Here is a 17,563-nt window from a genome sequence, read left to right as displayed (position 1 = left end):
TATATATATATATATATATATATATATATATATTTAAAAAAATAAATATATATATATTAGGGCTGTCAAAAATAACGCGTTAACGGCGTTAATTATTTTGTTGTTGTTAATTACGTCAAATTTTTTAACGCATTTCACGCATGCGCAGTGTGACGAATTATTTGTCAGGAAAGTGGTTGGGGAGCTAGAGGAGAGATGGAGCAAGGTGAGCCTATGGCAACAGCCCCTCTGCAACTGTGGTTAGCCATATAGGCCCGGTTCTAATGGACTGTTCTTAGACGGTGCTATATACCCTCAAACGAAAGCAAACCAATTGAAGATCTGGCAAACAATCCAGCGTTGTTCATCTCCTGACTAAGTGTAGACGCGATGTAAATAAAAGATTCATTGTGTAGTTTAGAAAGCTTTATTGATTATAACGGAACGTTGTGAAATCTCTATGAACTAAGATTTGTGACGCTTTTAGTGATAATAAAGGGAGCGCGCTTTGCACTTTCCATGCCATAATCCATTCAGAATTTGTATGAAACTTTCGTTTTTCTTATGTTTTGGGAATTACGTCTGCATAGTTGTGCTGGGTTCATTCTCGAAAGAGCGGTGACTGACACAGTGACAGAGTGGAGAGTGGAAGATAAAGCCGCTTTGCAGGTCATCGAGGCACCAGCTCAATCATTTGCATTTTTTCAGTGGAAGCAATTTAAAATTATCCGTCATTTTTGCTCACAAAGGAAAAAGTAATACACCAAAAAACGTTGCAGTGTTTTTATAAAATAAAGAAAACAAAAATGATGCGCTTTCTGTCGTCTCGTTCTTGAACAGGAGTGCTTAAAAAAATAAAGCTAAATGCATGCCTCACAGACATGATAAACATATCTATATATATATTTGAAGACTGTCTTATCAGGGTTATAATAAGTAGTTTTATTATAAGATTATACAATTGTTTTTTTTATCATTATCACTTTGAATAATGGGAATAGGTTTTGAGATTACATTTAACTTCTGCTTTAATAGCTTAGTCTGTATAAGATCTTAATGTTGCTGGGTTTAATGTTTGCTTTGAGCAATTAAAAATGGTGTTAATTTGGATTTGTCTTTTTTGCATTAGACCTGATGACACTGAAAGAGGAGAGTCAAGAACTCAATGAAAAGGAAGATGATCTCCAGCATGAGAAACATGATTTCATGGCTGGAGAAAAAACATATAGTTGCTCACATACTGAAACAAAAGCACAAAAGACAGCAAAAAGAAGTGTTTTTACCTGCCAGCAGTGTGGAAAAACTTACAACAGAAAGGAAAACCTTAAAGTCCACATGAGAGTTCATACTGGAGAAAGACCTTTCACCTGTCAACAGTGTGGAAAGAGTTTCATTCAAAAAGGAACCCTTACTATCCATATGAGAGTTCACACTGGAAAGAGACCCTTTGTCTGTCAACAGTGTGGAAAGAGATTTGTTGAAAGACGAAACCTTAGTGTTCACATGAGAATCCACTCTGGAGAAAGACCTTTCACCTGCCAACAGTGTGGAAAAAGTTTCAGTCAAAAATGCCAACTTCAATACCACATGAAATCTCACACTGGAGAGAAGCCTTACGCATGCTCTCAATGTGAAAGGAGTTTTGCACATAAACAATGCCTTAATGCCCACATGATGATTCACACTGGAGAAATGCCTTACACCTGCAAACTATGTGGAAAGAGCTTCAATCATAAATCAAACCTTAACAAACACACAAACAGTCACAGTGGAGGAAAAACTTTCATGTGTTCTCAATGAAAATATTGAAAATATCAAAATATTGCCTTGATGTCCACATGAAAACTCATGCTGATAGTAAGACATGCGAACAGCTTCTTACCCAAACTGTTAATGAAAACAAGGAAATAATCAAAGGGAAATTTGGAGGCAGATATAGCCGAAACAGTCATTTTAGCCTTGCTACTAAAGAAATAAAATAAAATAAAAATAAAATGGAAACCATCATAAAAAATTTTTTTTACTGGTTAATAGAAATTGTATTGGTTTTAATGGTAACTGTTATAGTGCCTGTTAATCTCTACTGATAACTGGTCATCGTCTATTGGTGACCACTAAATCCTAATGGAATATGTCCAAAAAACGTAATAGGAAACCATTTGTTAATGATTTTACTGCTTAAAGGTTGATGGTTTGTAATATTTTTAATGGTATTTGCAGTGGAAACAATTCGAATTTCTGTGATTTTTTTTTTCTTTCCACAGAGAGGTTTGTGAAAACTCTTAGAGCAAACATTTAGGAGTCCTAAATTTAGGACTAACATGCCCATTATTTTTAAGATTTTCTCCTAAATCGCCTACTTTTAGCCTTCAGATGTTTTGCAATGTGACCGCAGAGTGAACAGTCACTTAAAAGATTTTACATGCTACTCAATGATATCAGTTGCGTAAGAACTTACAAGCATTATAGTTACAACTCTATATACGAGCAAAACATGAGGGCTCATATCATGACATTTTCAAAACTCTGTCTTTTGTCACATCCTTGTCTTTTATTTTTCATATTACCTGTGCATAATTTTAGAATCAGAATATTATTAAACACATAATCATTTACTTTATATCCTCCATGTTTACTTCCGTATGACGGTGTACTGTGTAAGTGTAGCCAAATCCGTATCCACCATATCTTCGCGGAATTGGGCTACTTTTCCCACTGTTTCCTCTGGTTGTTTTCCAAATTTGTGGGTTGACCCAACCACTCTAACGTGGACTTTACCCCCTGAACACGGTTGGGCTAGTGTTGTAGTAGTTCTGAGAAGCAGTTAGGTAGATTTTGGTTTAATAACCTGGAAACCCTGTTTGTATCATTCGTTTGCACATGAGGGCCAGTTCAGAACCATGATCTGTTCACACTAGAAATCTGATATTGCTCACATTTAAAGCAAAAATGTTAACATTTACACTACAAGCTCTGTTTAGTCTGTTTTTGAGAAGGTTTCAACTTTGGTGTTCAACATATTGTTTCAGAAATGCAAACAATTGAAGACTGAAATTCAAAATTTGGTTTGTTTTGAGCCACAGGAATAGATACATTTTGATCATTCGAATTGATAGGAAACATCCTGTAAATTAATTACTTTAGATGCTTTCATTGTACTTTTTTGCCCTTATCTATAAGTAAAAAATGGTTCATCTTACCCCACTCTCCCCCTTTTGTGTCGTAATTTCTTCTTGCATGTTCATCACCTTCTCAGGGTCTTGTAGGATATATTATTTTGCAAATTTTTTGGGTTTTGTTCTCCATTATTATGCTGTTTAGAAAATGTTGGAATTTGGTTACTTTACAACACAACCTAAAAAAATCAAAACTGACATTAGATGAATAACTGACAAAGGATTTTGTTTGCACAACGTTGTAACCAAAATTGAACCAAATGTCTAATGACCTTGTGTGCCTGCTGGGACACGGAAATTGGATTAATGTATAAATTAATTAATGCATGACTTAGATGGGTGTGTTACATAAATGGGAAATAGAGTACTTCCAGCACTCAATTAGACAGCAACTCTGAATACTTCTGACATGTTTTTTTTTGTATGTGTTTTCTTGATAGAAATATCTATGCACATTTGCACTTTTTTGTTGATTGATTTATTTTTTATTATGCAACAAAAGAACAACAAATGCAAAGACAGAATAAGAACAAAAGACAATGAGAGGCACACATTAATCCAAAGCATACTATATTTTATTATTAGAATCACACCATTAAAAGAGTTTACATACACATCAACTCTTTCCTAAAAACAAAAAAATAAATTTTCTTTAAACATATACATTTATGAACGTACAAGAAATAACAATAATAACATTTTACAGATTTGCATATAATTTGTTTTTAATTGGAAAAGTCAACCCAGAACACAGTCTCACTTTCTGGATTGTAGACGCAGCAGTGTGTGAACAAGACTTTTATTTTGATCCGGTGATGTGACATCAAAAGGCTGCGCCGCGCTCCTGTGTTTCAGCTGAAGAAATGTTTGTTTTTAATTATCTAAAATGTTTCCGTATACTTTACAGTATAGAAACAAATCTTTTCCATATTCCGAGTTAATGATTCACTGGTTTGAATCGCTACAATCACCGCAAGTTGATGACACCTGCTGCTCAAAATGGTGTAAATGCAAAGAGAAGATATTTAGTCAAAAGATAGCATTTTTTAAAAGTTGAATCTATTTAATGTAATACTAAACGTTATTGTGCGCTAAATTATGTTTGTGCATTTCTTGTTCTTTTGTTAATTATTTCTTGTTGTTATTATGATTATTATTTATGGTTAATAAATATGAACCATGTGTTTTTAGTGATTCAAGGCCTCTAACATCACTCTGACTAACTCCCTTAGTGCACTGAGATGCACCCAGATTTAGTGTCTTTCTGTTAATTATTCTCATCTTAAACAGGACAGAGTGTCCAAACACACAGAAAAACTCCTGGTGATCCACGTATCACAGTTATAAAGATATAATTTATTAAAGAGGAGAATGAAGTTATGAAGATTGATAAAACTTGAAAACTTGAAGATGCTGAGGAACAAACAGGTTGGTTTTCATTCTTAAAGCTATTTTTTTTTTGTCCTGTACATTTTCTTTATACCATTTTCTACTCTCATTTTGGTGCTCTGATTTAAACTTCATTTAAAGAGTCATGACGTCTTATTTCATTATTCAATGTAAATGGCCACTGTTAAAACTGAGTAAAATGTTTGAATATAAAATAAATAATGTGGAAGTATTTTGAAAATGGTTCTTACTCTACTACAGCTGCCACAACTAATTGTGATAAGTTCAGATAAATGTGGTCCATCTTGCTTTGATGTAAGGCTGACATATACAAAATAAACTCACTTTCACCCGACTAGGTCTGCCCCATTAATAATCAACTGAATGTTAGTCATAAAGCTGTTTTATTAGTCTGTAACTTCAGAAAAAAATGGTCTATGTCCATGATGGACAGATCGGTCTCTGGGGATAATTACAGTTTATCAGGTAGGAAATCTAAATGTTCACAACTTCAGTCCGGTTTCATGAGATATTCAAATATTCAATTCAGAGATATTTACACCATATTTCTTTAGTTTTATGGTCTACATATTACACATACTTTTTAAAGTATTGCAATACATTTGAATACGTATGACACACAAAAATATATGTTTTTTTCTTTAAAAACATTTCCTTGATTGCTGTTGGAATATAACTGTACATTTAGGTGAATGATTTGCAGTATTTACAGGAATTTGCCCAGATTTTCAGCAACTCTAATCCAATCAGCATAATAACACTCATTATCACAGAGATCAGAAAAGTCTTGCCTTCAGCCACTGCTTTCACATTTAACTCAGGTATTAATCAGCAAGAACAAAGACACCAATTAAAGAAACGAGGCAGAAGCATTAATAAAGACAAAAGGTGACACTTACCATGATTTCACATTTGTATTCATACACACTTTAAGCAAAATATATTCAGTTTAAATGTTTTATTTATCTATATGCTTTTTTCTTAGGCTATTAAATTTAGACCAAATTATATTTTGCAGTAATTATTACTTAGACGTGTCTATTTTTAATAACTATTTGCTTATTTCTGTATATTTTTTAATCTTCAAGGTACTAGAAAAAGTTGTGTTGGGCAAATTACAGTCTTTTCTAAATACCATATTTCTGAACATTTTCAGTCAGATTTTAAGTCTATTTATATCATTGAGTATGCTTTGCTGAGAGTGATAAATAATATTTTAGTTGCAATCGATGCAGGTGAGGCAGTCTGAGCTGTACACTTATTAATTTCCTAAGACATCGAGGCAGACTTCAGTGAGAGATCAGTGTATGAATAGGACTTTTATTTTGGTCTGGTGATGTGACGTCATTAAGATGCGCTGCGCTCCTCATCTGTTGTGATTCACCTGAAGAAAGGTTCGTGGTTTTAAAGATTTTAAACCAATGTAGTGTTGTCAAAAATATCTGAAATATCTGAACGATACCAATACTTATTTCCCGAAGTATCGATACTAACCGAGATGTCACTTTCTCTTCTACACCACACGTGACCACAGTGTCTATCTCGTCTCATTCAAGTGAAGCGAACAGAAAGGCGAGCGCAGGACCCCGCGACCGGCTTTGTTTGATACAGAACACAGCAGGAGTGCTATCTGGAAAAATTTCGGATATGAAACAAATGAACATGGAAAGCCGAAGTACACAAGCAAGCCAATATGTAAGAGTTGTTACAGAGCAGTGCTATCAAAAGGCGCTAACACCACTAATTTCGCAAAATTTATTTTTCAAATCACACGATTCCACATTCTGAATGCTATGAAAACACAGTGCTTAACAATTTACAACAATTCACCTGTCGCAATAAAGAGAAAAGACAAATATCTGAAGAAAAACACAGTTTAGTGTCCCACCAACAGCAGCAGCAGGGCGCAAGTGCCTTCAGCAGAGTTCCGCGTTCAAATGCACGCAGTAAACTTAAACTGGCCGCAAAGCCCCAGCTAAAGTAGCCTAATTACCATGAATGTGGCAGGGGAAAAATAAGGAGATATTCAAATTATTTATTAATAAACTAGTATTGTCTGAGTCTGTGTCGCAAAAGATGAAATTGACGAACCTAACTCGCCATCTGCTCGGACACGCTTTTAAAGCCTAAATGCATCTTTATGAATTAGGCCTATAGCTAATAAAAGAGTTTTGTTTTCGATTTGAATTATTTCGTTTTATAGTAGTGAAGTAATAATTTAAAGTAAATTTATTACTCTTACATTTATGAGCAAAAATAAAGTTTCACATGGCGCCTGCACCTCGTGTCCTGCAACGCTTTCATTCTCCGTCCAAACGATTAGATATGCGCCTATTTGTACACATTTATCTAAGTTAAACGATTAAACTAATATTGTGATATGCTTTCAGTTTTTTTTATATATCTAAGGATTTTAATTTAAATCGTGATGATTTGAGAAGGCTAAATTGATCTCTCTGCCGCTGGCCGCTTTTTCGTTACTTTAAAAAACAAAAACTTGAATTTCACAAATAAAACATGTTCCAAATATATTCCTAAATTAACTTTACAAACTAAAGAAACGAAAATAAATGTAATTACTTTGCTATCCAGTCCGTACCCAGATCAGATGGTCACTGCAGTCCCCCGGATCCAGTCCGTACCAAGAGGTGGATAAACACCTACTAGTGTTAATTTCGTCACCTATTTTTAATTTAGTCTTAGTCTTAGTCTTGTGCCAAATGTCCTTGTTAGTTTTAGTCATATTTAGTCATTCACATATCTTTTTTTGTTAGTCAAGTTTTAGTCGACTAAAAGTCTCGTCATTTTAGTCTAGTTTTAGTCAAAAGAAAACTCAAGGTATCTTAGTCAAGTTTTAGTCGACTAAAAGTCTTTTAATTTTAGTCTAGTTTTAGTCAAAAAATTGTAGTCTTTTTTTAAAATAACACATTATTACTGAGATTATTATTACTGATACACATTTCAGCAAAAAAAGTGTTTCACATATCTCAAACATTGGTTAAATGTCATAATTGACCTTATGCACGGAGCGTTCTTTAGAACTTCCGCATAAAGATAAGCCAGCTCGTAAACTTCCGTTGAAGCTCATTTTATATGTGCTGTATATTAGGTGGACACTCTTGAGACTGATCTAGTGCCTCGTTCTTATCAGAAACTGAGAAAAATTATAATTGCAACATTATAAACAATGTTAGCGGCATGAACATTCAGTTTCATATTATTTAACAACATATAATTTAAATGCGGAGCCTGGTAATCTCATACTTACCGTATCTGCATAGTTGTACATTTAAATGCTGACAGCTAAACACTATCATAACGTGTTTAGGCTGACGTTAGACAGCTATCATATTTCTCTTTCAAGGACATCTTAATCGTATTCTTGATAATCACTTACTTGCCTTCGTAGTCATGAACACATTTTTAAAATCTTGCAATATTTCAAAGCCTTTATTATTTTCTAACTCTACAGCTGTGAAATAAAATGTACTTCAAGGACTCACTTTTCATTCATAAAAAGGGCATCGGAAAAAATGACTTCACGGAAAACAACGTCTATTTTTGGCTAAAATAATATGGAATTACCCCATATAACCAATAGATGGCAGCATAGGATTATTTATTATGCAGCTGTCTCCCTATATTTTTCAAGACGTCTTGCTTTCGATGTATTATTAAATACTAGTATAATAAATTGTAGTACTTTTACCTTTTACTTTTATAGTATAGCAAGTGCAGAAAGTCATTAAGCTCACACACAAAAAGCCTATAAGGGTGAATTATGTAAATACTAATATATAGTTCACTACAAATACGTTAAATATTTATGGTATAATAATTAAAAAATGCACTAACGTTAATTATGAATTGATAGGAATTTGAAATATTTTATTAAATTGAATAACATCTTTTAAGTTTTATCTTGAACTGTAAAATCTATCAAATAGCCTTTATTTAACCAACACAAACTTGTTACTGCTGTAGTTTTGTTATCTGAATTTAGTCTGAATCATTTAAGCTCTTTTTTGACATCAGTTTGTCAGCTGTTTGGTCCGGTTATTACTGTCAATCATAGCAATGACTCGCGCATATTTAACCGCGATTTACTCGCGAATTTTTTTAAACTGGCATTTGTCATTCTTGAAACGGTATACATGGACGTTTGGTCCTCTAAGACAAACAACACTTTTCTTCGATTGTGAATCGATTATGTAGAGAAAACGAACAAAGTACGCTCATATTACGGCAGAGTACAGTTGACCGGAAATGACTTAGCTGGCTTGACTAAACAAGGAAGTAATCCGTGCATATGGTCAATTACCTGACAAAATACACTTGTTGAATGATTTTTGTTGAATGCAAATATTAAACGTGTCTGGTTTTCAATTTCTGATTTAGGAGACACATTCACAAATGATTAACCCTTTCAGTGGTGAGTTTTAAATATTCTAGCGGACCCCTGAGAGTGAGTTTTTTTTAAGCGACCGTTATTTTAGAACGTTCGTCCTTATTGTTTCCATGGCGACGCATCAAGCTTGTCACGTGACACAACACAGACACAATAACACTGAATGACAGATAGATCGCTTTTATTTCGTTTTTCCTTTTTTATCCAAAATACTCACACACTTGCTTACCATGCCATGAACTATCTAATATTCCGATTCACAAATATGTGTGAATTAGTATGTTTCGTACTTTAAAACCCTATATAAATGATCTGGGTCGTAATCTGTAACGTGAGATGGGCGCCGCCATGTTTGTTCGCGCTGCTGTTCAGAGTCCTGTCAGCCGTATTTACAGCACATATACATTCATCCGTTTCTCCCGAAATACATGCAAGTAAGTGGCTGGTGAACTAGAAGAGGAATAGAGTGGACTTTTTAGTTACTAAGCCTATGTGTATGTGATATGAATAAAACACATCGGCAAATTATATTTGAATAGATTGTTATTTGCTGCTTCCATAGACCTATGTGTGTATTTTACAAACTCTAAATGTCTCCTTTTACTAGTACTTATGTGTATTTAAATGTCTGAAACCTAAAATAACCGTTATGTGGTTAAAAACACTGCATAGTTGTGATTATATGACAAACGCAGAGCTCGTCCGTCTCTGGCTCAGCGCCAGCCAGCGCGCCAAAGCGCAGTTTGAATATTTTAAAGCCGTAACAGCTGATGAAAAAGCAGAGCCGATTGTAGACGAAAATGAAGAGAGATTTTATCTTCGTTTTTATTTTATGCAAAACATTTACGTCTCGTCTTTTTTCGTCAACAATAATGCATGTTAATTTAGTCTTAGTCAGCGTTTTTGGACAGTGGTGCAGTCTTGTCATCGTCTCGTCTTAGTCATGAAAAAAAAGGTCGTTGACGAACATATTTCGTCTCGTCTCGTCTGACGAAATTAACACTAACACCTACAGCCGAATGTCAGCGGATACCGTGTCAACTAGATGAGCCCCAGAGACAGATCATCAGAAAGAACTCCTACCCTAAACAGCCACCGGCACAAGGCCATGGGAACCAGATGAGTCCTCTCCAATTTGACTTTGCTGCAATATGGAACTTTTGCACTTTTATTGACATTTTATCTTATTATTTTAATACTGTAAGGTTGCTTTGACACAACTTGTATTGTAAAAAGCGCTGTATAAATAAACTTGACTTGACTTAAACTTGACTATTAAAAACAGCAGCTGCGCAATGGGGAAGAGAAGGAGAACTCGGGCCAGTTATTCTGATGAGCTGTTGAGGTTGTTTTTTGCAACGAATGTTTGTTTAGTAGCCCATTTAACTCTTTTTTTAGGCTACTTTCTTATTTAAATGTATTATTTCGTTGATTTATTTTAGCGTTTTGTAGGCTGCTTGTTCACCGACGGAATTTCTAAACACGCACGTTTGTGAATAATGTTTGAGCCTCATTTATTTATATATAGGCTATAACACCGCACCACCGGCGGTGGTAAAAAATCAGCCACCATCACAGTCATACAGTTCCTACCCTTCATAAATGCGTGCACTACATGTTGTATTTATATCTGAATTTAACATTCAACGTAGCCTGGGTTTCCCCATCCTGCCTTGCGCAGCGCGATTTTATTCACGCTTCTAGTCTAGTCTGGAAACCATGGACCTAATTTTCACCTAAGATAGGGAACCAATCACAGAACGGGGAGGGAGCAGCAAGACGATGACACCTTCTATGCGACTCACCGAAGCAGTTTGTTACTATGGATCCAGCATGGCAGCAGCCGCGAAGTTATCTTTCGTGTCTCCACCGGACGCGAGTGGCGTGACCCGACGCGACAAATGACATTAGAACCTATTAGGGGCCGTTCACATGAAGCGTCTTTTGCACGCGCAAGTCCGTTATTTCAAATGGAGACGCGCAGCTTGCGCGCGCATATTGGAAGCGACGGGGTCGCGACGCGCTCGTTTTTTCCAGGCACGTCCGCACCGCATCGATTTAAAAACATCTCAACTTTTCAGAATGTCGCAAGCGCACCGCAGGTCATGTGATATGAACTAACCAATCAGCTTCCTCACGTTTTTCCGTTACATTGAAACCTCAGCAGAAACATGGAGGAGCAGCTCATCATTGTGGTCCAGGGATTTCTTGAACTTTATGATTTGTCAAGCCCCCGTTATTTTGACGCTAATAGAGGAACAATGCATGGAGACGCATAGGCTTGGAGCTAGAGCGCAGCTGATGGTTGCTTAGAAACGGCAGACGCTTCCGGAGCGCAAGCGCCCGAGCGCTTTGTTGATAAGGAAGAAAGCGGCGTGCCTAGCGTTTTCCACGCGTTTTTAGGCACGACATGTGAACGGCCCCTTATGCTGTCTACACTGGATGTGGCGCGACACGGCAAATCCCGACAGCAATCTGCTGCCGCGTTCTATTTATGACGTGCTCACACAAAAGTTTAAATGATTTGCAACGGTCGCCTTGTCGCGTCCAGTGTACACAGACTTTAGCTGTTGCGGCGCGGCAACTGTCGCGTCCGGTGTAGACACGGTATAGTGTTCTACTAAGTAGTTTAGAACTCAAGTTTATTTTGAAAAAAAGAGCAACTTTAGGCGTTCGCTCTACATACGTCATTCGGTATAATTGAAACGATTGGCTATGAACTACGCACAGGCGCATTTGATAGACATTCGTATCGCCCAATAAATAGGCTCTGGGCACTCGTAAACCACGCCTCAAATACGAGAAAATGAACATGTGGTTCCCAGACCACGAATCATGACGAAGTCATAACGTGGTCTGGCGTTAGCCAGGCTACATTCAACGGCTGACATGAATGTCTTTGCGCTGACTGAGTATTAATTGTCTCCCTGTCTGTGTTCCAGTCTGACACGCTCATTCAGTAAAGATTTAAACTTAACACAGACTGCCAGAATGGACTTTTAGGCATAAATGGAAATGCTCGTGTGAATTTGTGACATTTACAGATAAGGATATGACCGTAAACTTTCATGCTGAGGACGCAAACGGATCTCAAAGCGCCTCACAGGGCAAGCCATTACTCTATTAGCTTGAATTCTTATGTTTTGGGCAGCTCGGATCACGTAACAATTTAATTTTAGCAAATATCTTTTACCATTAACTTAAGTTCTAGTTAGATAGTTAAGTTAATTTTAAAAGTGTGGTCTAAAAAGAAACAAAAAAGTTATTTGAACATCAAATAAAGTATGAAGTTCAAACTCAAATGAAGTTAAGAAGCTGAACAGGGCTGTAGCAGTGTACATATGCATATACCTCATTGTCATGTTCTAGACTATATTTATTTTTAAATTAAAAAAGAAATTTTCCTCCTAATAGTGTGGTAGTTTTTTTCTCTGTGGTATCGAAAATAGTATCGAATATCGATATTTTTCAAGGTATCGTATCGAAGTTAGAAATTCCAGTATCGTGACAACACTAAACCAATGAATTAAAGCGTTTTTACAAGCTATGTAAAATAAACGCATCATTATTAAATATAACATTGTAATGCTTTATTTAGTGTTACTTAAAGCGTTAGCCTTTAGTAACAGAGAGTGTCTCGTTTCGCTCTCTATATCATGAATCAATCGTGTGATGATAAGTGATGAGAGAAACTGTCCGAATCATTTGAATCAAATCATTTGTGAAATGATTCAGAGATTCGAATTACCGTAATTTGTTTACAGTTATTATCAAACCTATTAGCTCTCACTCTGACTACTCAACTAATTGAGACCCAGAGTGTTTAGTTTGCATTTATTTTATCTTTAATTATTCTCATCTTAAACAGGACAAAGTGTACAAACACAGAAAAACTCCTGGATAATCAACAGAGATCCACTTGGCACACTATTATAAAGATGGTGTTTATAAAAGAGGAGAGTGAAGACATGAAGATTGAAGAAACATTCAGAGTCAAGCATGAAGATACTGAGGAACAAACAGGTTGGTTTTTATTCTCAAACATGAACTCACTACATAAAGGAATGATATTTATGAACTATGTCACAGGAGTATAGAAATGTTAAGACATTGGACAGAAGTGTTGAGATCACATGACAAATACTAACACTGCCTTCAATATCCTGCTTTCACACTGAACATTTGTTATTATGAGATCATGCATTTATGTTGTAACAATAATATGGAAATAAGCCTAAAAAACATATTTTTTGGTATTATTAATATTATACCAATAACTGCTTCTAATATTAAAACCATTGATTACTAGCACTTAGGCTAATTATGCAAAAGTATCTAAGAAAATTATTTATGTTAAAATTATTTGCGCAAACCTTGAAATGTAAGTCAGTCCCTCCAGAAATTCGCGATGTTGCGATCGCGCCAATTCACGCCAATTCAGCCAATCCCCGCGATTTATTTGCGGCCTTGCAATTTCATCCAATCACCGCGACTTTACCGCAAATTACCTGCAAATATCACTGCGAAAGACCGCGCAAAGCAATTCAGGGCTCGAAATTACCACCATTTTTTACCCCTTTTAATGCCTAAATGCATCTTCATGAATTAGGCATAATGAAAGAGTTTTGTTTTTGATTTGAATTATTTAAATTATTTATTTACAGATCCGGATGATATATTACTCTAACCGAAATGAAGTTTCACATCACACCGGCGCTTCCATGTCTTGCAAAGCCAGCTTCAGCATTCACTCTCTGCACAAATGACTGGATATGCGCCAAATATAGCACACATTTAGGTTAAACGATTAAACTAATATTGTGATATGCTTGTGATATACTAAAATTAATTTAAATCATGATTACTTGAGATGGCTAAATTAATCTGCTGCTTGGTCGTTACTTTAAAAAACAAAAACTTGAATTCAACAAGTAAAAAGTGTTCCAAATATATTTCTAAATTTACTTTATAAACTAAATAAACAAAAATAAATGTAATCACTTTGCTATTAAAAACAGCAGCTGTGTAATAGGAAAGAGAAAAAAGGTCCAGCCGGCCTCGGGACAGTAATTCTGATGAGCTGTCGGACAAGGTCCAGGCCAGGTTGTACACATTTTTGCAACGAATGTTTGTTTAATAGCCTATTTAATATTATTATTTAGGCTAGTTACATATTTAAATGTATTATTTATTTGATTTATTTTAGGGTTTTGTAGGCTGCTTGTTCACTGACGGAAGTGTTCAAATAAACACACATGTTTGTAAATAATGTTTGAGACTCATTTATTTTGGGTTTCAAAATAATATATGCATTTTATATATAGACATATATACACAAACGTTATATATAATGTATATGTAATATAAAATATAAATACTGCGCTAGTTTTTTCGTTCGTCTTTTATTTAAATAGCCTACCTTTTAAGTGTAGGTAATTACTCACTGTGCTGCTAATTACGAATTTACGAATATTCGGTGTTGCGCTGATGCTCTCATCTGTTGACATTTCCGAACCCCTTCCTGCAGTTGCTTAATAAAAGCGGGCTTTCCACACAAAAAAGTGCATGTGTCATTAGTATGAGAAAAAAATTGTCGGGCTGGGATCGGGCTCGGACATAAATATCTTAATGCCTGTCGGGTTCGGTTACTGCTCTGTCGGACGCGGGCCGGGTTCGGACAGAAAAATGCGGCCGATCCGCACTCTAGAAAGCACATTCAGCACCGCCGAGAGTTTTGTGCGGTCGTTAAAATGAAACCAAAAAGTAAAACGCGCACACACATTCAAAAGCAATTTTAATACCCTGCGTTTGAAGAGCGACTCCCCAATGCGCTCAAACTAGGTTATATAAAATATCTAGGCTGTAATTAGTATATCCCTCTATTTGCACTTTGAATATTGAAAGAGTAGCCTACTTTGATGATGGCTGCATATATTGTCTACACTATTAAGTAAGAGATGTGTTGTTTGTTTTTTGTTATTTATAGGCTACTGTAATTGTTTAAAAATGCAGTGGTTGCCTCTAATTTAAATGGCTGTACCTATAATAGGGAAAATAAACATCTTGTTCATGTACTCATTTTCCTTCATTCTTGTCCCTTTGCTTTAGGCATGAAATAAATATATAAAAAAGGTTTTCAGAATCAGCCCATTTGCTTGTAAAACAATCAGAATCGGGCATGAAGAATCTAGACCGGCAGATAACTAAAAAGAAATTGGGTTCTCGTAATATTTTTTTTTTGGTGCTCCTAACTTTTTGAAACAACAAAACTTCATAACGTTTGTAAAACTAGGTCTGTGGTGGTTTCCTTTTGTCAGTTGTCAGGCAGGCCTTGCGTGGTCAAAGGTGATAGTGCTATCGAACTTGAGAGGGGCAGTTAACAAAACTATTTTTATGCTTTCACACGGTAGTTTCATCAATCATTTATTCCAGTGTTTACCCTACATAGACTTAGCCGTGTCGCCGCGGCAACAAAATGCTAAAAGTCTAAATATTTCACGGGGACAACATGATTTTCTCTTAATTGAACCTGTGCTGCAGCCTTCTGAAAAAGCAGCGATTGTCTGCTGTCAGATCTGCATGTGATCAGAGCGTGCAGAAAGCCGAATTTTTGAATTCCTGTGCTTTGGGGGAGTAAGCATGCAAAGAACACTTAAAAAATTCGTAACATGTTTGTGAAATCTGTCTAAAAAAAATCGCAACTTTTTGAAAAAGCTGCCGCAAAATCTGGCAGTTTAGGCCGCAACAATCACTGGAGAAATCCTGGAGGGACTGATATATTGGGACTTGTGAAAAAAAACGTGAAATATTAGGGCATGCCTTTCCCAAGGTCCAACAGACTGTTACGCGCCGTGCTGGTATGATGAGACGGGAGACAGTCTTCAAATTACAAATACTTTTAATAAGAATCTTCAGGAGAACACAAGGGTAAATCCACACACGGAGACTGAATTAACATTAATCAATACTATAAACATGACTATAAAGGCAAACTAATTAAGAAACACAGGTAATCCAGATAACACTAACGAAGACTAATCATAAGGGCTAAACCAAGTAAACACAGAGACGGGGAAACCAGAAGGGAGAAACCAAATCAGAACAGTGAAAACACAAAGGCAAAGACAAGAAACACAAGGCTACATATGACACAGACCTAGTTATCAAATAATTTCCTACCAATGCTTCAAGGAATAGATCCATCTGTTGAGATTTTGTCTAAGGCTATATTTTGCGCAGACTTCATTCCTATGCTACATGTGAGGACATTTTTGGGTTTTTGTGACTTATGAGGTCATAGCAACAAACACTGTCATTTCATGTTTACGTGATTTGTGAAGCCCAAAGATACACTCAATTTTCAGGTTTAAATGACTTATAAAGTCTCAGTAATGATTAAAATAGGGTGCATATTTACAACTTGGCTGCTGTTAAATGTTTGAAATTTCGGTAACACTTTACGGTAAGGGTACATGAATTACCATGAATTCATGCATGAATTATGTGTTACTTCATGCATTAATGTCTCATGAATTATCAGGAACTAACATGAGTTCAAAGTCTTTCTATCATGACTTCATGAATGATCAACACTTTAATTACGACATTAACTAAGGTGGGTACATCATCATGATTTATGGTTTATTACACATGATCATGATGTTTTCTTTTGTTCACAAAAAAAAGGTCTTTACTATTCACTGTGGGTAAATCTATACTTCTGGTACATGAATCATCATAAATTCATGCATAAAATAGTATTATTTTATACATGTAAGATTACTTACCTCATGCATGCATACAGGCTAGAACAGTGTATGTCAATTAAACAGTATGTAACTAATGTTTTATATTAATTATGAATTGTCAAGCACATTCATGTCTTCTGTGATGGAAAATTTTATTTAATGGCCTTAGAATACGTTAAAAGGGTGTGTTCAACATAGACTTGTTTAGAAAAGTGCAGTCTAAGTGATGTTCAGATCATGTCTCAAGACCATGTCTCCATGATTAAATAATCTATACTTACCCAAAAAGTGTTTAAACAGTAGAACTAAGTCATATGACAAACCAATGACCAGATCAGTGTAACCAATTACAGTGAAGAAGACTTGAGTGATATTGATTTTTACTCAACTACAAGGTATAAATGTACATGTATCTTTCTGTTCAGGGAGTCTCTCTTGGTTGTTGTGATCAGTGGGCTCCCGGCCGTGAATAAAACTTTAATTCCTGCAAAGAGCAACTTGGGAGTGGTGTCTGGTATATGCTGCGCAGCTGAGGGATAGGAGTACTAAAGACTCTACGCTCAAAAGACCACCGCAAAGACAGTGATAGTTTACTATAGAGCCGTCCTCGGGCTGAGGTAACAGCGTACAGCTGAGAAGGACCGTGAGAGTGTATAGATGCTAAAGACCTGCATGCCATGTGTGATTGATGTAGCGATAGTAGCTTCTTGACAGGACGCCGTCACCATACTTCAGGGAAGTATTGGATTATATTGTATTCGAGGAATTCTGGGAATTAGCTCAAGATACAGTAGTTCTTTGGATTGTATTGCAGGTATTCGGGGAGTACAGGGAATTAGCCC

At 35.9% G+C, this 17,563-nt stretch overlaps 1 pseudogene; it reads left to right on the top strand.

Moving 5' to 3' along the window:
* Nucleotides 1–17,563, top strand: part of LOC141325708 (uncharacterized) — a 486,213-nt pseudogene that overhangs the window by 1,469 nt on the left and 467,181 nt on the right.

Source organism: Garra rufa, chromosome 2, assembly GCF_049309525.1.
Source record: "Garra rufa chromosome 2, GarRuf1.0, whole genome shotgun sequence".
NCBI classification, from domain to species: Eukaryota; Metazoa; Chordata; class Actinopteri; order Cypriniformes; family Cyprinidae; genus Garra; species Garra rufa.
Note: the sequence above shows the minus strand (reverse complement) of the source record. Positions and strands in the feature narration are given on the sequence as shown.